Here is a 22257-nt window from a genome sequence, read left to right on the forward strand (position 1 = left end):
TAACAAAGCATTTGATATTTTTCATCAAATCTTAAATAACTGCATTGTAGAATCACAAAAAAATATTAAATACAAACAGAACATAAAAATGTTAAAGCCCTGGATGACTCCTGGTTTGTCCAATGCCATTTATGAAATAGACAAATTGCATAAGATGCATAAAAATGATCCAAACAATTTGATCCTCAAAAGAAAATTCGTAAATATGAAAGATAAAATAAAAGTATGGGTGAAAGAGGCCAAACTTCTATTTTACTCTTCACAGTTATTCATTCAAAAACATAACCCCCGAGAAAAATGGAAAACAATAAAAACACTTTTCCCAGTAAAAGACAATAATAAAGATACAGATATTGTGTTGCAGGAGAATGGTATTTTAATTGATGACAACCGCCTAGTTTCTGACGTAATGAATAAATACTTTATTGAAATGCCTAAGAATCTTTCTGATTCTTTTCCTGCTTTACCCACCCATATTCAGGCACAATCTTCAGAGTCCTTCAGAATTAAAACTAGCCATAAATCTATTTTTTTCAGCCCTGTTACACTTGTTGAACTCAAAACATTTGTTGACTCTCTTTCTACTCGTAAAAGTTCAGGTGACGATGTTGTGACTGCTAGAATCCTTAAAGATAACTTTTCTTCTATTTCTTCAGTTCTTTTATATTTGTTTAACTTGTCATTGGTATCTGGTTGTTTTCCTGAAATACTGAAGTCGGCTACTGTTGTTCCCATCTTCAAAAAAGGAAATAAACTCAGTAAAGAAAACTACAGACCCATCTCATTATTACCAGTCATGTCAAAACTATTTGAAAAAAATATAAAAACTAGATTACTTTCATTCCTCAATAGCTGCAACTTTTTTTCGGCCTGCCAGTTCGGTTTCAGGGAAAATCTTTGTACAGAAATTGCCTTACAGCATCTTTTGGAATATGTCTATTCAGGATTAAACAGTGGCTGTAGTGGCAAAACAGCGGGAATCTTCCTGGATATTAGTAAAGCATTTGATACAGTTAATCATAGTCTGCTGTTCCGCAAGCTGGAGAGTGCTGGTGTAAGGGGAATTACACTAGATTGGTTTAAGTCCTTCCTACAGGGTAGGAAACAGTATGTAAGGATCAGAAACGTTGCAAGTGAAGTATTACCCATAACTTGTGGTGTGCCGCAAGATTCAGTTCTTGGCCCTATTCTCTTCTTAATTTTTGTAAATGATTTGTATAATGGTGAATTGAATGGACGGATAACTGCTTTTGCGGACGACACTGCTCTTTCATATAAAAGTAATAACCTTCAAGATTTACATCAGAAAATGCAGTCTGACTTGAACAAAATATCTCTATGGTTTACATGTAACAAACTTAAAATTAATGTAGCCAAAACTAATTATATGATGTTCAGTCTCTCTGGAAGTGCTGACTTGCCTGCTCCACTGCGCTTTCACTCTCCGGTTTGTTCCTATTCTAGCTGTGACTGTCCCAGTATCAGTCCGGCAAAGACTATCAAATATTTGGGTCTTTCACTGGATGAAAATCTGAATTGGAGGCAACAAATTGAAACTCTAAAGAAGTCTTTAAGGTTCTATTTGATGATTTTCCATCGCATTAAATATTTGTGCAATTTTAATGTAATGAAGGAACTTTATTTTTCATTTGTACATTCCAAAATTGAATATGGAATCACATGTTGGGGAGGCTCCTATTACGCTAACCAGGATCCAATTATTAAACTTCAAAAAGCTTTTATAAGATTGATAACGGGCAGTAGGTTTGATGATCATACATTTCCACTGTTCTGTCATCTTAGAATTTTGCCTGTTAGGTTCCTATATGTATTCAAGGTTTTGTCATTGTTCTTCAATATAAGTGGAAATAGAGGTGTGACAATTGATTACTGTCAGTCTGTTACCGCACTTCGACAGACCAGGCGGACTGCAGCTTCCCAAGTCAGATGTCCTAAACCCAATTGCACTCTTTTTCGTAAAATGTTCATTTTCCTGGCACCTAGATTTTATAATGCTTTGCCGCTTGAGGTCAAGAATGCCATTGCTGCATGTAATTGTGGAAATAAGATTAAGAGATTAATTAAAATTTGGCTTTTGTCACTCACTCCCGAAGCTCTAGAGTTTTTGTTCATAATTATTGTTTAATCCGTCTATTTTTCTTTCCATTCTGTTAACTTTGCATTCTGTTATCTTGCTTTTCTTTTTATTTTTTCTCCTCTTTATTTTTTTGTATTTTCCCTGCTCTTCTTACCGTTTTTTTTTGCAACATAAATCAATAAATTAATCTTTTCACACAATTTGAATCTCTATTTTTAATGATTTTCTTTTGCTTTCTCTAATTAGCATCATCTCTTTAATAATTAAATACTAATATCCTATTTTGATTACAGCCCATAAATGTTTTTTTTATCTCTCTTTTTTCTTTTTTTTTCAGTCCATTCTATTGCTTTAGTAAAATAGTGTGTTAGACTCCCTCCAGCGGTCCGTAAGTTGCATCTTACGTGCTGGATTGTATTTTTCTCAATAAGTAATAAGTTGCATTATAATATTAAAATATCTCATATTATAAGATTTTGTATATAATAATCTTGTTTGTTTGTTTTTGATATGCATGTATTTTACATTTCCTTGTATTGTGCTTATTGAGAATAAGACTTCATTCAAACTTCAGGTTTGAGCAATAAGAGACAGTTGATTTGATACGATTATATTGTAGTCATACTCCAGTGCACATTGGAAACAGAGAATATTATCAGACATATATATAAATAACATCTCAATCATCAAGGTTCAACAGCACATAGTCATATAATGGTCCCAGATTAGTACACATTTCACAAAATGCACAGCTATAAGGAAAGTTCAGAATCATCATCTGTCTATTGTGACAAGGATGAAGTGTAGCTGTTGGGAATGTTGAAGAAATCACATCAGCAAAATTCTCGAAAGTTCCAAAAGGATCATGATATCCTTCTCCAATGTTGAATAGTGGCTCAACACTCCACCTTGCACTCATGACAAAAATGCAATCACTGCAAGGACATGGTTATTCGGGGTCTGCTGGCGCCATTGCTGATTGGAGTACTGGATGTAGATGTTGTTGACAGCCCATGTTGACAGTAGGATGAGCACACCTCGACTGACTTTGTAATAACTGCTTCAAGGAAATCCAGCGATGTGAATGATGGGTGGAGACAGTTGCGCAGATCATATGCGCAGTGGATTTTGTGACACAGTTCCTTCCCCACTTCATGCTCTCATGCGATTTTTAAGTACCAGTTGCTGACATCATTGTACATTGTTGCAAGGTTGTGGTTGAACTTGCTGGATGACATCAGACATTGCCTGATGTGGAAAATGTTGTATGTATCCAGTCCATGCTCCCTGGATGCTAGAAAGTCTTCACTCCTATACTTTGGATCCAGTGAATAGGCTCCAAGAGCCAGCATGAGGCAGAGCACAACTTGAATGTTGATAGCATGCATGTTGAATGCAGAGTGATGAGAACATGCATTGCTTCCTCCTTTTATACTATCCTTAACACATGAAATGATATCATCATCTATTCCTAGAAATGATATCATCTTCCCACTCAGTCTCCAATCAATTTTTTCAGAATGCTGTACTGGGATGCATCACCATCTATTTTATAGTCGTTGATCATATCAGCAAGCTCATCATTTGATAAGGGACATGACCGTTTAGCAGGGATAGTACTGCTTCCTGACTCATTGACTTTATCAATGAGCTCATCATGTGATGAGGAATGTAGCCGTTTAGCTGTTGTAGTACTGCTAGCTGCCTGAACCTTGGGAATTTCTTGAGAGTCAATCATCTCTTCCTCCACATCATAATCCTCCTCCTCCTCCTCCTCCTCCTCTGCCTCCTCATCCTTCTCCTCATCCCTGTGTGCTGGAGTGGGGATCTTGTAATGTCCATGTGCAAGAGTTGTAATTCCATCATCTAGAATATGCCTCTTCTCATCAGCTTTGCTCAGTGCCTTCTTTCTCATGACTTGAGTCATGATTTGCTGTTTCCTAGTGCCAAACATCACTTGTTCTCTATAGATATCCTCATCACCATATAGACAATCTAGATAGTCTTGGAAGACTATGAAACGTTCAGCATCTGGATGCAATTTTGAGAGTTCTCGCCCAAGTATTGGTCTCCGTACTCCTTTAGCTTTTTTTATCAATCCACTTGTCAACTGAATTTGATCACTATTGTAATACCTACAGGCATATAGCTTTGATCGTAGGCCTACATACTCAAGTGGTGCTCGGCCAGCATATTCGTCTTTAAACTTGCCAAGCACCATTTTGTTTGCATCTGAGTAGCATGGGTGGTCTGCAGGGTACTCTGAAGTGTCAAAGGTATCTTTAAGCTGCTGATTGTTGATGATATCTCTGTACATGTCCTCTGTCTTGACAAGGTAGAACAAGCTATCAGTATCTTCATATAAGAGTTGAAGACGGGCCTTGTAGATGGGCTTCATGATGTCATAATGGAATTCGTACATCAGGGTTTTGCTGATGTCAAGCACTGATAACCCTATATAGATTGGTTTATTGAGCTCCACTTTCTCTTTATGCATCGTAACAGCGCAAATATTCTTGCCAAATATGATACAATCTTTGTACACTGGTCGAGCAATCAGTTTATTCAAACGCTTCTCATCATTCACTAGCTCCATGCTCATTCTTTTTCGCACATTCTCCATTGTTTTACCAAACACGGCATTGTTCATGAGTTTGAAGAAGTTCTTTTCAAACTTATTCTTTGACTGCTGTCTTAGCTTTGTATTAAGCATGATGTATGATGCTAGAAAGTTTTTCTGCTCAAACCGCACACCTCGATGAGCCTTTTTTATCTTCAACCCATGCTGTACTGCTTGTTTTAGGGTGCGGTAGTGACATACATAATGTTCCCGATCATACAGGGTTGTCATGAGTCGTACATGATTGGATTTAAGAGTTTTCTTGTTCTCTGCAAGAAATGGGAAATCATTGTGCTCACTGTGCAAGTTGGAAGGGTATTCAATGTCCACCTCTAGAATGTATCCAATCTGCATATTATCCCCTGAACCTGTAATACCCATTGTTACTGCTTCCAATTCTTCTTTATCCATCCATTGGAATTGGCTGACACATTGCCCAGCCATATAGGTTGTTGGCATCTGTATATAACAGATAGGATGTAGGCTTCTCTGGATCCCAAGGTGCGCCAGTGCACTTGTTGTTGGCAATCGCATGATGGTGTATACAATTTGTTATTCCTCCTCTGATACCTTGCTCGATAAACATGTACATGTCATAGTCAGTAAGGAGCTCAAGCTCAACTCTAGTATATTTCAGCATGACGTCAAAGGAAAAGCCTGGAGATGTAAAGTAGTGTGCACAATCCAAATCATAAGTCTTCATGCATATATCACGGAAGCTCTCAAAGACATCGGCCAACAGGAGAACATCTGTTTTCAAGTACAGGTCACTGTACTCTCCCAGAGTTCTACAACTGAATTGGTTCCACACAGTTTGAGCATGTTCATAATCATCACTGCTAACACTCCTATCAGTCAGCTTGCTGAAAAATGCCTCTTTGGGTGGTAGCAATGTTTCTTCGAGTCTCTGCCATGAATCACAGTAGTTGTATGGAAACACTCCTTTCCTTGAGACAAGGCTCAATTTGTTTCCAAACACCTTGGCAGTATGTGGCAGCACTTTGGACAAGTCTTCCGGATTCGATGCTGATTTGACTAGGTTAGTGACCAGGTTGTCTAAACTATCAGATGTAAACCGGAATGTATCGATGAATTGAAGGTGCATTTTTGGAGATATTAGTTTGGTGAATGATATATATTTTTCCGATGAGTTTGGGATGACAAACAGCTGATCCTTATCTCTACCCAGCTCTGGAATAATAAGGTGTGTATCATAGTTTGATGAGTTGTGGAGAAACACTGGTATGAATGATTGTCGCTGTCGCTGCAGGTTGCATTTATGGCATAATGCATTCTGGTAGATACCAGTTATATGACAATGGTCATACACCTAATCTTCATTGAACCGTTCATTGCAGGCCTCACAGAAGTCGGTCGCATTATGTTGTGCTTGCTCTCTTTTGGTTAGTGGGAGCAACTTGATATTCCTGCAGTCAATTGCCTCATCTAAATCTTTTGCATACATGGTGAGGTTCTTCATGAAATGTTTGGCAGCATCAGGACCCTGTAGACAATTGGCTCATGAGGGATTAGGTTAGTGATTGTCAGCCAGGAATCTTCTAAATCAGGGTCCCACACAAAGTATAAGCAGTAACTCATTGCCCGATGATACTGGATAACTTTGGTAGCTTTACCAATCCATTGTTCATTGTCTCCATCAGGTTTCTCCAGGATGCACTCAAAATCAGCGTATGCTACAACAGGTACTCTATACTTTTGCACATGTTTCTCAAACTTTAAGGTTGGAGGTTTACCATCTTTTCCAACCTCAGGCATGATGATTCTTGCTGTATTATTGCTAGCACAATACTCTTCATGCTCAGCCATCCTGCGACCACCATCTCTGTTGAGGGTGTAATGGGTGAAACAATGTCTGCAGATGATAATTTTACTTTTATGTTTTGTGAGTTGGGATCTCACAAGTCTTTCAAAATTTTTAATGTAGCAGTAGTGGCTATTGAATTTATGTTCATTGTCATCCTCAAGGATGACAATCCTTGAGGATGACGCTGTTTTCATCATCATCATCATCATCATTACTCTCACAGAGGAGGAGAAGATCAAAGTGATCTGCCTTCATTGCATTTCCAACTCTTCTTGGAAATATAATGTTCTTCTCATCCACACCATAAATATTAACTGATACCCTCGGATTATCTTTCTCAAATCTATCGATTTGCTGGTCCATGTTTAGGGGATTGATGATTGCCTTTTGTGCTGATAGAAGAGGTGAAAGACAGATGTACGATGATCCACGTAGGGGAATATGTCTGCTAATCCTGATGAGCAATCCATCAATGATAAGCAAACTCCATCCACTGGAATTTCCTTCGAATTTAGACTCCTCATTCAGTAGGGTCATGCACGCTTTGTTGATGATGTCTGGAAGATTGATGATACTGAAGATGGTGTAGTTTGGAGTTTTGAAGGCGACATTCTGAAACTCTTCTTGTTTGAGGATGTTCTTATCAAGGGTGCTGCAGAAATATGTTGCCTCCAATACTAGATTGAACTTCATTGCTCCATGTGTCTGGTGTTGCTGACTGATGATGTGAACAATTTTATCCTTCAGACCATTCAGAAAAGTGTGGAAATCTTTGGCAGGCTCATCCTTGAATGCATTATTGTAGTATAGAGTCTTGAGCCAAGATTTAAATGCCTCTTCCAGAACAACAAACTCGTCCACTGAGTTTGCTGTTTGTTGACATCGTGCAGCTTTGTTCATCTGGAACAATGCAATACAATATTGTATACCTATGGTATGCAGTCTTCAACTCTATACAGGGTGTTTCAGAAGTAGTGTCGAGAATTTTAGGGTATTGTACCTGGATGCTAGGAGACTACAAATGTCATATTTGAAGTGTCCAAAACTCAGCGGTTATTCTTATAGCTGCCATTTTGTTTTTTTCACTTAAAAATTTTTATCTCAAGAACAAAATGTTGTATTGATCTGAAATGTATTGATCATGAATATTTATGCTATAAAGACTCAACTATAAAAAATAAAAAAAAAATTTTTTGTTGAAATTTTTCAAAATGGCGGCCATTTTAAATTTTTGATGGCGAATATCTCTAAAACCGTCCATTTTACAGAAAATTTACAAGAGACAAAAAAGTTAGCAAATTTTTTCGCGATTCCAATGATACCTAATTTATTAAGATTGGTCGAAGAATAACAGAGAAATTAATTTTTTTGTACTGCATGCATGACCTCTTTTCACCATTTAAAGATCAATATTAATTTTTTTTATAATTTCATGAAAACCGTTCTTATTACAGAAATATACAAGAATAACTTTCCTCCAAATTTTATTTTACATTGAAAAATATTAATTTCACTCAAATCGGTTCACTGATACTAATGCAGCAATTGCTCAAAATGCCGTCCTTCAACTTGATTACACAGTCTGCACCTTTCAATCATGGACCGTCGAACTGCTATAAAAGCATTTTCATCATCTTGAATGGCACCTGCTGCAGCAACCACTCTTGCCACAAGGTCTTCTTCGTTTTCTACTGGCGTGTTGTAAACAAGGTCTTTCATATGGCCCCAGAAAAAAAATCTAAAGGGTTGAGGTCAGGTGAACGTGCGGGCCACGGTACTGGTCCACCCCGCCCAATCCACCGCTGACGATAGGTCATGTTCAGAAAGTCCGTAACAACATTTCCGAAATGAGCAGGGGCACCATCATGTTGAAACCAAATATTATATCTGTTTGCAAGAGGCACATCTTCCAAAAGTTCTGGTAGTATGTCTCTTAAAAAAGTAATGTACGTGGGAGAATTCAGACGATTAGGAAGAATGTATGGTCCAATCACGCGATTACCTAAGATACCCGTCCAAACATTCAGCGAAAATCTATGCTGATAACCACGCACTTTGACCTCATGAGGATTGTCTAAGGCCCAGACGTGACTGTTGCGAGAGTTGAAGATTCCTTCTCTTGTAAAGCTGGACTCATCGGTAAATAACACATTTTCTAGAAAATTTGGTTGGATAATGTCTTGCTGAAGAAACCAACGGGCACAGTTTACTCTTGGCTCATAGTCGCGTTCAACCAATGAGTGAACTTTTTGAAAGCGGAAGGGGTGAAGTCTTTCCTTGTTTAGTACACGCCACACAGAAGAAGCACTTGAATTGATTTGCTTTGCAACTGCTCTCGTACTCGTTCTAGGATTGAAATCGAATTTCTGCAATACTTCCTCTTCAAAAGCAACATTTCGAACTGCTCGAGGCCTACCAGCAATTACCCTGTTCCGTTCAAATGAACCAACTTCTCTCAGCCGATTGTGAGTTCTTGTGAACACCTTGTCGGAAGGGAGACGGCGGTTTGGAAATGCAGCTGCATACATTCTTCTTGCTTCGGTCGCATTGCCAAGAGCTGCTCCATACATGAAGTGAATATCGGTGTACTCCAGCGAACTAAATTCCATTACAATAATTAAATATTTGTGTAGAAGCAACGTAAGAAAATATTGAAACTGGAAATTTAAGATAGAAATAAGACCTAGGAAACGTGAGACTAAGAAATAGGAAGCACTACATCTGGTTCTTTACTTTTAATGAAACAACAATACTTTTACAAGACAAACATTATCATCTGAAAACCATTGTAAAATCATCTGTTTGCCCATATGGAGCCATAACGAGTTTCAAAGCTTCATCTTAAATACATCTGGAATTAAAAAATTAATATTGATCTTTAAATGGTGAAAAGTGGTCATGCATGCAGTACGAAAAAAATTAATTTCTCTGTTATTCTTCGACCAATCTTAATAAATTAGGTATCAATGGAATCGTGAAAAAATTTTCTAACTTTTTTGTCTCTTGTAAATTTTCTGTAAAATGGACGGTTTTCGAGATATTCGCCATCAAAAATTTAAAATGGCCGCCATTTTGAAAAATTTCAACGAAAAAATTTTTTTTTTATTTTTTATAGTTGAGTCTTTATAGCATAAATATTCATGCCAAATTTCAGATCAATACAACATTTCGTTCTTGAGATAAAAATTTTTAAGTGAAAAAAACAAAATGGCAGCTATAAGGATAACCGCTGAGTTTTGGACACTTCAAATATGACATTTGTAGTCTCCTAGCATCCAGGTACAATACCCTAAAATTCTCGACACTACTTCTGAAACACCCTGTATATACCTTCATCACTATCAACAGATGTGGGGGATGGAGGCAGTGAATCAGTATCGGTATCAATATCTAGGATCAAGGGTCGGATGTGTAGGTGTGTCGGGGATGGAGGTTTATAGATGTTTATATTAACCCTTTAGCTGCTGATTTAGAAGAGCAGAGAGATTTTTTGTAGTAACCTCTGTGCTGATTTACAAAATATTATAAAATGATAATTTTCTACAGTCACAACTCACAAACAAAACCATGAACTGTGAACAAACCGATCTGATTCTGAATTGTAACATAAACAAACTACATAGGTTATGTAGCTACTGCAGTAGGCTATGCAGAACATGACAGCTAACAGCTTAGAAGGTTGAAGAAATAATGTGGAGAGTTCTAATTAGTTCCTAATCGTTGCCAATAGATGGCATGAGTAGTACAAATCAAAACAGATGCGATAGTAAATATACGGCAATTGACTGGTAAAGTCAAAAACGTGGATCTATGTGCGCAGCACATCTTGTGAATTTTTCTCTGACCGTAGATCTACATGGATAGCAGTTAAAAAGTTAAATGTTCTAGGGATGATGGTAGGGAGCTGTATGGTGGGGGAATGTGAATGGGGTCTAGGATCTACTTCATGATAGGGGGAAGGTGGGATGGGTGCTCCTGATCATAAGAACCATTGCCGCTCATGAAAACGACATACATGCCGTTAGTATGGGTGGTTCTCTAATATTGTATGGGTGGTTCTCTAGTATGGGAGGGTTGGATTTTACAATGCTTTCCACCCATTCAACAAGAATAGTTTTTTATATAATAAGAAAAAAAAATGAATAGTATACAAACTGAATGATCATCATGATGTGTGTGTGTGAGGAGACATCTTAAAGTCCCCCACACAAAGTATTTATCAATATGGATCTTTTGAAATAATAATAAACAATATAGAATTCATCAAAATGGGTCTTTTAAAATTCTCTCAAACTGAATGATCATCATGATGTGTGAGGAGACATCTTAAAGTCTCCCACATAAAGTAATCATCGAAATGGGTCTTTTAAAATAATAACCAACAATAATAATAAACAATATAGATTGTACTTACTTTGCTATTCAACTGCACTGTAGCACACACACACACTAAAAACAGCAACTCGTCTCCAACTAGTCAGCAACACAATCATAGCTCTAATGGCTAGGAGCTCCCATATATATACCCAAACAGTCTACCACCACTCCCAAAGGTCGTGAAATTAATTCTAATTTATTTTTATTTAATAATTTTAATTTTTTATTTTTTTTTTTTTTTTTTTTATTTTTTTTATTTTTTTTCTAATTTTTCTTTTTTAATTTTTTTCAATTTTTTTTTCATTTATTTATTTTTTTTCATTTTTTTTTTATTTTTTTTCCCCAATTTTTTTTTTATTTTTATTTTTTTTTTTTTTGGTGACCTTGAGGTAAGGTAGGTCATCTTGGGTGACCTTGAGGTTAGGTCAGGTCATCTTGGGTGACCTTGAGGTTAGGTTAGGTCATCTTGGGTGACCTTGTGGTGAAGGGGGAGTCTGGGACACTTGTGTCCCAGACTCCCCTTTTTATACTACTAGGGTACTACATGTTTTCATTTTCTCTTTACTAATTTGTAAAAGAGTAGCCCATTCAAGTGAAGTATTTTTAAACTTGAACAGAAATGCAAAACCGTCGACTTGAATCTTAGACCTCACTTTGCTAGGTCAATGACTTAAAAATGCATCTAAATAGCAGAACATGTTGTTTTCCAATGAAAATAGTTGAAAAGATAATGTGATTTTTATTTAATACAAGTACAATCTGTATAGATATGTAGCCCATTTCATGTGGTACAGTTCATGCATCTACTATTTAATTTTATACAAGTGAATAATCATGTCTTTGATAAACTCTGTACTTCATCCAATACTGAGCGGCTTTTTCATAATATCTAATCTACCAAAAATGCAATAGAATCCAAGTTTCTCCAGAATCTTCTTTAATTTTTCTCATTTTTTTGTCTTTAATGCATTTATTTATCCATTTATTAGGTTATCATAAACAATACAATGATCGGAGAAGAAAGAACAGGCTATTGCCCAAAACGTCTTCAATTTCCTAATTCAGTTTCAAATTACAGCATTCATGCGATTCAACAAGAATATTAATATCCCCTCTTTGAACTGCGCGATATGATGTGCAGGCTCGTGAGAAGTTTTTTGTACTCTGCATTTTGAAAACACATAAAGTAAGGATGAACTATGGAGGAAATCAATGTTCATGTTCCAGTAACACAAAAATATAGCCTGATTGAATAGGTAGCATAAATATGATTAATTTTGTGATTCCCATTTTGACTAAGTAGTCTAATTTATAGATTTTTTAGTAGATAGTTTCTACTATTCTCAGTAGATTTTTAGTTCTGCTGATGAAACAGTCAGTGCCATTTCGATTTTATATAAAGATTCTACTCAAATGAAGGAATCGTGTATTGAAAAATAGTAACAGAACTAAAAATCTACCTGAGAACCAAAAACATTAAAATTTGTCAGACTAGAAACGTACTTTCGAAATATTCCAAATACACATTTTATGCATTCAATTCTCATCTAAGGTCAATCAATACTAAGCTCAAACGAATACTTCGAATTCTTCAAATAGAAAATATGCAAAACTCATCTACCTCAAGTAAATGTCAACTTTTCCAATGAATAAAAATCATTTCCCTATTTTTGATAGACCCTTTTTTGAACCAGCAATCTATGAGGTACGGTATTACAGAACAGCTTTCTGCTCAAGGAGAAGATAGTATTTCATTTTCTAGTAGGGCATTTGGCATTTTCAATTCTTCCAACAAAGAGAAGTTAGCCTGGGCTGATGACTTTAGAAAAACTCTGAGCACCCAAAGTCCAACTCACTGCACACACACACACACACACACACACACACACCACACACACACACACACACACAAACTCTCTCTCACACACACACACACATCTTCTCTCTCTCACACACGTAAGCTACTCCCTCACACAGTCTCTCTTTCTCACACACATACTAAGGGTTAAACACACACTCTCTCTCTCTCACACACACCCCTAAACTTTCTATTCAATACTATAACGGTATATACATGGCATTGTATCCAACCACCACTTCCACAACTATCACAATGAAGGAGGGAGGGGGTGGATATTTCTTTTCGAATAAGGCAACCACTTCTGCTCAGCATTCATTCTATGACTGGTCTTTCGTTCAAGTTCAAGACATTCCTTCAAGAAGTGGTTTGTTAGTGTTTGCTGTTGCTGTTTTTCCTGTTGCAGTGTTTGTTCCTGTTAGCATGTGTTACGACGTCTGATCAGGTGAGTAAGAATTAAAATTGTTTTCCTATCATAAATTAATTTAATTCAATTGAAAAAATTTAATGAACAATTCACAAATTGATGTCCTCAGATCCTGCATTGTTTCGAGATCTTATCTGAAAATTCGAATGAGAATTTTCAATCTACACAGCATAACTCAAAAATAAAAACTATCAGAAAAAAATGATATTGCTCATAGGTAGTCAGATTGCAAATAAAAGAATATCTTACAATAATAGGCTTCAGAGTCTGAAATTTTATTTTTTGAGCGAGATTTCTGGAGTGATAGAAGTTTTTATAAAGAGTCTCAAAAGGAAACGAGTTGATAGTGATAATTTAATTTTATAAGAAGCTTTTTAGGCCAGAAACACTACGATTTTTAACCGTGTACCTACCTATAAATTCCACTAATTGAAATATAACTTAGCACTTAGAACAAACTCAAAAATTATTTGCATACATAATCTGTTTTCTAAGTTCAGTTCAATTTGTGATGTTTTTGGAAATTGTAAAAAAATCACAGATTACATTATGAATTCAACAGACATAATGAAATAAAAACACACATATGTTTTGTCGAATTCTACACAGTTTTATTCTGTACAGGACCATTTGTGACCACACTGACCACATTTTTCAGTCAACTTAAAAATGTGACCTGTGTGGTGACAAAACCATGGTCCTGTACCGAATAAAACTTTGTAGAATTTGACAACATATTTGTCTTTTTATTTCATTATGGAACGGTTCTGAATATTGACAATGACTCAGTCGAATTTCCAACAGACATATGTGATCCCTTTGAGAATATTGTACTTCAATTTTATTATTCAACTTAAGTATTTTGTTTTTCATTTCTTCAAAGGAGACATATGTTGCGTCATGCGCCGACAAAACCTCAGAAGGGCGCACAATCACAAGCATAATGGGGAAGCTGGTGATGCTCGACGTAGCCGTTAACTTTTCTTGGAAGGGAGTGCAACGGAAGGATCATAAAATAGAGAAGAAACCATTCAAGGATCTGCTAATAGCCAAAGTTATGATTGGTAAGATTCCAGCTAATTTCTCCTTTTTCAGTTTACTGTCGCTTGCTTTATATTTCATAAACTAAGCTAATTTGGCAATATCAATATCAGGTAGAAAAAACACCACTGAATAGAAAATTCGACTTCACTGACTCAAAAAATTCAATTTGTCTTTAAATATTACATCCACAAACATCGTGGTTAAGTGGTAGAGTGGACATTACTGTCCAAACTTCGCCACGTCATTGAAATAAAGAAGTCATTCTATCCTATTGAATGAATAAAGTAATCATTCCATCCAGGATCTGGAATATTGAATCTCTAAGATGATTTTTTTTTCAACTTGGGAGGTGGTCATTATTAGGCTGATCATTAATTCGTATCGGAAATATTAATTGATTTGTCTTTGATTAATACTTCATATAGCTTTGAAAAGGTTTGTCCTATTGATTCGAGGTAATCACTATTCACTTCATCCCGTGTTTCGGATGGACACGTTAAGCCGTCGGTCCCGGCTGCCTAAAAAGTAGTCGTTAGGTCATGTCAGAGGCCCTGAAATTGATCAGTTGCGACCTGAAAACTCTGACACTAGACCTGAGCCAGCCAGGTCACTCGATATTATTATTATTATACTTCATACTGGAATTCTATATTGGAATAGAATAGAATCGTCGCCTTCATTTCAACCTCAGAGGGCAAAGTTAGGGCGGAAGGAAATTAGGTGGTATCATGCACAACAAGACCATCTTTCAATTTCCAATAAAGAAATACTATATGGAGAACTAGAGATAGATTACTTTTTCCAAATGAATTTCGTTCTATTTTGAGTTTCTAGGATATCAAGATACAAGATATGAAGATTAGGCCTATATATCTAGGATATCAAGATTAGGCCTACTAAAGACTCCATTGTCTAGGACACTCTTAATCCTACATAATAGAAGACAATCATGATTTCATTACTGATTATTGAATATTTTCATCGGAAATTCATTAATACTACAATTTTCTTACAACATGTTCATTAAATTCGCTTTTTCCTTTTAAATTATTTCACCCCGACTTTTTATCGGGTCTTCTGAACCCTTTCCTGTTCATGTTTCATTACAATCTGCCTATTACATGATAAATCATGATCCATGAGGTATTTTTCCTCCTCATCTTATCTTCCTAGCCGATTCCACTTAGAACAAGTAGTTTTGTTCATACATTGTTTGTTCTTTATACATTGTTATTTGTACTTTTCTCTCGCATTGTAATGAGTAATGTGTGAGAGATTGGTGTTCTAATGATTTTTTTTTGTTACAGCTGCTACAAAATGGTGCTGGCCAAAATCAGAATTGAAACAAGTCCAATTGAAAGCGGCTACATGGCTTGCACAAGCACAATCGAAGTTGGACAGAATGTAAGCATTCATCTCATAATCAATTTCTCTAGAAAATCTGCATTGGAAAAATGTATTACACGACCATCTTCCCATTCGAAAAATTTGAGCTAGGATTTAATATGACTGATCCAAGATGGCGGACCAAATTTTTAATGTCATGATTCAGTGGAAAATTTTAGTACAATCCCCCACATCACCTACCATCAAATTACCTCTATGAAAAGTATCAAGCCGTTTCCAAACCTTTTACTCACTCTGTATTGAGCTGTAATAAGCATCTTTCGCCCAAGGTTATTAAAAAGAAGGTTTTCCATAACTGCCTGATATTAGGAAAAAATGAAAATTGGTTGGGGAGACTGGAATTTGAAGTGCTGCAGATCAGAAATTTTAGTAGCATGCACATGCACTTGTCTTTTCAGCGAAATAGTTATTTGTGCAACTAGTGCGTGAAGTGACAGTTTGTTGCACCGAAAGAAACGTTCACACATGAGCTGTAGGCGAGGGCAGAATGGCTTATTGAGTGCAGCAGAGGAACTTTGCGCACATATTTCACATTAAACTTTTCCTACAGCTACCATTGAATATGAAAAGTGGGTAATTATGGGTAAAATGAAGGCTGAAATCCATCAAATGTTTGTGTGTGTGTGATGCTGTTATTAATAACAACCTTAATTCATTTAAAAATTAATAATCCAATTGCAGCTGAAAATTCTCAGCCAAAGTTCTCATTTTTATTCATTCAAGAATCAGAAAAAAACAGATAGAACAAAAAATTTGCATTCAAAATACACGCCAACAGCAGATTGGGATGGCTGCAAGATGGCTGTACCAAAAGCGCGCGACCTAGCGGAAAGAATTGTACCTAAGTTTGTTTCATCCAGCTAAAATGTACTGAAACAGGATTCAAAATTTAGACTTATGCTCAAATTATCGAGAAAAATGCTCAAAGTAAGTTGAAAAATATTTATAAAAATAACATAGAAAACAGAGAATATTATTGTAGTAACCTCATGTTTTTTATTATTTTTATTTATATGTATATCGAACAGTAATCATTTAACCTCAAAATTCTAATTTTATAATGTTTAATATGCTACTTTTCTCATTGCTTGCATTTGAAATAATAATTATCAATAGAAATGAACTATTATATATCACTAAATGATGATAATTCATAAATTATGATTATTCAATTATGATTTAGATGAACATTATTCTTGTTTTGGATTTCTAGATTGGGATTTTATCATAAATGTAGGGTAGCCATTGAAATGATTCTTATCTAAACCTAACCACAGTCATTGTTACCAACTTTATTTTTGTTTTCGTGCACTAGTCCTCCATATAACCCACCAAATATTTTGTGTTGCCATGTTGCAAATCTGGAGTACGCAAAGTAATACTTTGCGCACTAGAGCGGAAAAGTGATTCTTTGCATTCTGTAATCAGTGCAGGAATGGCCACTTTTCAAGGTAACTGTAGGAGGATATCATTTATGTTGTTATCTTGTTACACTTCTCAAACTAGAACACTTATCACTTGGTTTCTACTTAGACTAAATCTAATAAAAAGATCTGATTTCAACATTACAGAAACGTGATATCATTAGTAAAACATTGGTAAAAATGTAAAACTCAATTGATTAATATATATTTTTTTAAAGCAACCTTGTGGATGTTATGAGCCATAAAAGCTTAATATGATTTATATTTTCAATGCACCAGTTGTGATCTCCAGTGTAGTCGGGCGATCTCTGATCTGTAGCCTACTATTTTTCAGGATCCCCATCATTTTTAATTCTCTCAAATTGGAATAATCTTGTTTTTAATAACCTTGTCTTTCACCAACCAACAAAATTTTATTGGGTACTCTAGCTAACTACATTCTGGAGGGAAAATTGATTGGTATGATTGTGTAAAACTTGTAAAACTCTTAGAAAATCGAAAGACTAAAATTGACTCAGATGTGCTATGGTTTGACTTTTTTTCTTCTTTTGATCGGAATTTCTGAAATTTGAGTCACTTTAACACAATTACTGCCATCTAACGTTTTCTTCAGAATCGGATTCTCTACACTTTCTATCAATACAAAATACAAGTTTATGATTTCATATCCAATTATAACCCTTCAGTATTAAAAATACAAATTGATCATATATTTTCTGCTTTTTATTAGTTTCTTTATGATTTTTTTATTATTTTCATTTTTTTCCAGGAATCAGCCAACACCAGCTACAACAGACCAGCTAATCGACATCAATTGTGTAGATGAACTTGTCAAATAGATAAGAATATAGTACATAGTAGTAACAGAAAAGATAGTAGTGACATCATAAACAATAAATTAGTAATTGATTATAATTACGGTTTCTAATTGAATAATCAATCCCTGAAACCTCAATATTGTTGAAAATATTAATTGAAATTTACAAAATTGCAAAAATTTATTTAGGCTATAATATATTTTTCAAATTGTGAAATGAGGGTACAGTTACACTATGAGCAAGTTTGCTTTCAAGCTGGTAGTGAAAACATACAGGTAAAACAGAATCTGGTAACATGCATAGAAACACCTCATGACATGCACAGAGAGAATAGAACTAATCCATGAATAATGCAGTTAGTTCCATTCTCTCCGAGCACATCATAATGTGTTTCATCCATTTGAAAAAATGTTTTTCACCTGTAAGTTGGCACTAGGTACCTAGGTGCTAGGTTCTCACAACACTGTGGAATAATTTTCTCACAATATTATGGGATAATTTTTCCACAATTTTTTGTGGAGAAATTAGGTTCAATATCAATATTGTGTTAATATATTTCAATATTTCAGGAAAATATCTTCCCAACATCAACCAATATTTTCAAATATCGTAGGGAAAATTTAAAGGTTTCATAAAGATATTGTCAGAGTATTCTGACAACATTGACCAACATTTTCAACACATTGAACAATGTTGTGATAATTTTTGTCACAATATTGAGACAATATTTAAAAAAAATGTTGTCTCAATATTGTGACCATATTTTCCAATATTTTTCCAAAATATCTTAGCAATATGTACCAACATTGCTATAATATTTTCAAAAAAATATTAAAGGTTTCATAAAGATATTGTCAGAGTATTTTGACAACATTGACCAACATTTACAATAAATTTAACAATATTGGAAAACATTCCTTCCAATAATAAGACAATATTGTTTTGCTACTTGGGTTAGCTTTCCTCACTTCTTTTGCATAGTTTTTCTTTAGACATTTGTATTTGACTTCACTCGGAACATCCCTCACTAATTTAAATTCCTCATAAGCTTCCCTAACAATATTTCTTTGAGTAAGAATATCTTCTGTTATCCATTCATCTACTTTGTTTAATTTACTTTTTACTTTGACTTTTTTTATCGGACAGCATACTCCTGAGTGACAGAGTAGACTTGTGGAGACGTTTTGAACAGTCACAATCTTTTGAACATTTAATCATCGATATTGAATGATTATAAAAAAAATAGTTTTGGTTGTTAAAGTAAGATTTATTTGAAAGAAAAGCTGGCTCCGCCAAAAGGAGGTGGAACAACTTCACGCGCTCCTGAGTGACAGAGTAGACTTGTGGAAACGTTTTGAACAGTTGCAATCTTTTGAACATTTAATCATTGTTATTGAATGGTTATTGAGAAAATAGTTTTGGTTGTTAAAGTAATATTAATTTGAAAGAAAAGCTGACTCTGCCAAAAGAATGAGGAACAACTTCAAGAGCTCCTGAGTGACAGAGTAGACTTATGGAAACGTTTTGAACAGTCGCAATCTTTTGAACATTTAATCATTGTTATTGAATGGTTATCGAGAAAATAGTTTTGGTTGTTAAAGTAATATTAATTTGAAAGAAAAGCTGACTCTGCCAAAAGAATGAGGAACAACTTCAAGCGCTCCTGAGTGACAGAGAAGACTTGTGAAAACGTTTTGAACAGTCGCAATCTTTTGAACATTTAATCATCGTTATTGAATGATTATCGAGAAAATAGTTTTGGTTGTTAAAGTAATATTAATTCGAAAGAAAAACTGAATCTGCCAAAAGAATGAAGTAGATATAAACTAAGAGTTCAGACTGACTTTTTTGCTCCAAAACCCCCTCCCCCCTCATCCATCCCGCCACCCCATCCACCCGCCTGCCGGGTGGGGGGTGTTCTAAAAATAGATTTTCCCTTCCCCTTGCCCAGTATAGATGAGGGGGATGAAGAAAGTGAGGGAAAAAATAATTTCCATTTGAGGGGGAAAAATTCCCTTGCTGACAGATTGAAGTGAATCCTTTTCTCTAATGCTATACTGTCAGATTGAAGTGAATCCTTCACTCTACATCTATACTGTCAGATTAAAGTGAATCCTTCACTCTACATCTAATGCTATGCTGACAGATTGAAGTGAATCCTTCACTCTACATCTATACTGTCATATTAAAGTGAATCCAGAGAGAGAGAGGTCAATGACTCTCTCTACATCTATTGCTTAATAATCTATTGCTATACTGTACTAGTGAATCTCTACAATGATCTAAGTTCTATAATGGGTCATATTATGCTTGGTTTCCAACTGACAGTCAAGAGTTCAATCAAACTGTTTATGAATGTGTAAAAAATTGAGCTCTTTTGCTGTACAAACATCCCAGTTGTTATTGTTTAAGTGTTTTCTCCGACAATATGTAAGTATAATTGGAATGAGCTAGCATATCTGAAAATACTTACATATTCTCAGACCTATTTCACTCGGGGGCCAAAATAATACTCAATGTCTATAGTTACCATGAAACTGTCTTAAGAATATGCAATTTCCGCTCACATTCAATTCCCATAAACGAGATTTAAAACTTCTGATGTTATCCTCATTCAAAACCACTGAATATTCTTTCGGCAACTTAATAGTGTGTTTAAAGTCGCCTCCACTATCAACATCGATAATTTTAAGGTGAATTTTGCCATTATCGGGAAATGTTACATTTGTTAGCACAAACCAATCATAAGGATAAAATTCAAAACCCAAATCGAGTAGTGGATTTGCTTCTACAGAGAACTCGTTGAAACTTCTCCAATCGAAATAGTTAGACAACATGTTGACAGTTCAAGCGTTTAGACTAAAGTGACGTGTGCGCCTGCTCATGTGCATGCTACACTCCCTTCTCTAGACAAATGACACGTGCGCTCTGCTCCCTGTGAGGTCCCCCTCTACAGATAAGTCCAATAACTCCTGCATCGAAAAACCGTTACATTCAATCATAGACACATGAAAAAATGTCTAGACTGATTTATTGTGTTGAAGTGACATGTGTTTAACCGTTAAAGTTCATTATACTTCAAATTTCACTCTCCCATAATATGTCAAGTGTTATCCTTTCACAAGATTTCAGAGACCAAACCCTTTATACTCGCCGCCTTCATCTTGAAGCAGCATGTGTTTAACCGTTTAAATTCACTATGCTTCAAATTTCACTCACTCTCATAATATGTCAAGTGTCATCCTTTTACAAGATTTTATGTTTTCGGGGTCAAACCATTACATTCAATCATAGACACATGAAAAAATGTCTAGACTGATTTATTGTGTTGAAGCGACATGTGTTTAACCATTAAAGTTCATTATACTTCAAATTTCACTCTCCCATAATATGTCAAGTGTTATCCTTTCACAAGATTTCAGAGACCAGACCCTTTATACTCGCCGCCTTCATCTTGAAGCAGCATGTGTTTATCCATTTAAATTCACTATGCTTCAAATTTCACTCTCTCTCATAATATGTCAAGTGTCATCCTTTTACAAGATTTTATGTTTTCGGGGTCAATACGACCCCTTTGTACTGTGCTAAACCCATTTTTTCTGTAATAATTTTGGCTACCTGATTTTCTGTAATGTTATGTTGTTTGGCCTCTATCCAGTTCATATTAAAACTCACGCATGCATATCCGCTCACGATATTGTAGGCCACTCTGTGGATGAATAAATTAAGATAATCTATGAATGGAGCCGAACATTGCAGTCTCATAACAGAGCCCTCTTCTGAATTTTTAATTGCCTCAGCTATTTCATCACGAACGCTTGTGATCGTTTTTCTTAATAAAATCTCCTATATAATTTTTAGTTGCATACTTTTCTGCAATTTGATTAATCAGAATAGCAATAGCATCTTTTGTAATGAATTGTTCAATACCGACCATAATATTAGCTTTTATTGCACTTGCCATTCCAGATAATCGTTTTTCAAACTCTTCCTTTGTTAATGAAGAACTAGTCAATTTCTGCAAAGTAGATTCTAAATATTGCTTATCAATTGGCGATGGGTGTGTTTCATTTACTTTAGTAAAAATTTCTGTACTAAGCTGTTTTGATTTAGTATTGAGGTAGTTTCTGTCCAATACCTCCAAATTCTTAATTTTATCTGATATGGCTTTTAATTTCTCATCTAAATAACCTTTATCAACTTTATCGTTGTTAATACTGTCCAACTGGGATGAAAAGCTGTCTGTTAAAGTTTTCACTTCTCCTAGAGCAGATTCTAAAGTTAGAGCTCTCTCTGCAATAGCTTTATCAATATTGGCACTAAAATTTTGTAATGAACTTAGAATATGTTCTCTTTCAA

Source organism: Nilaparvata lugens, chromosome Y, assembly GCF_014356525.2.
Source record: "Nilaparvata lugens isolate BPH chromosome Y, ASM1435652v1, whole genome shotgun sequence".
Lineage (NCBI taxonomy): Eukaryota > Metazoa > Arthropoda > Insecta > Hemiptera > Delphacidae > Nilaparvata > Nilaparvata lugens.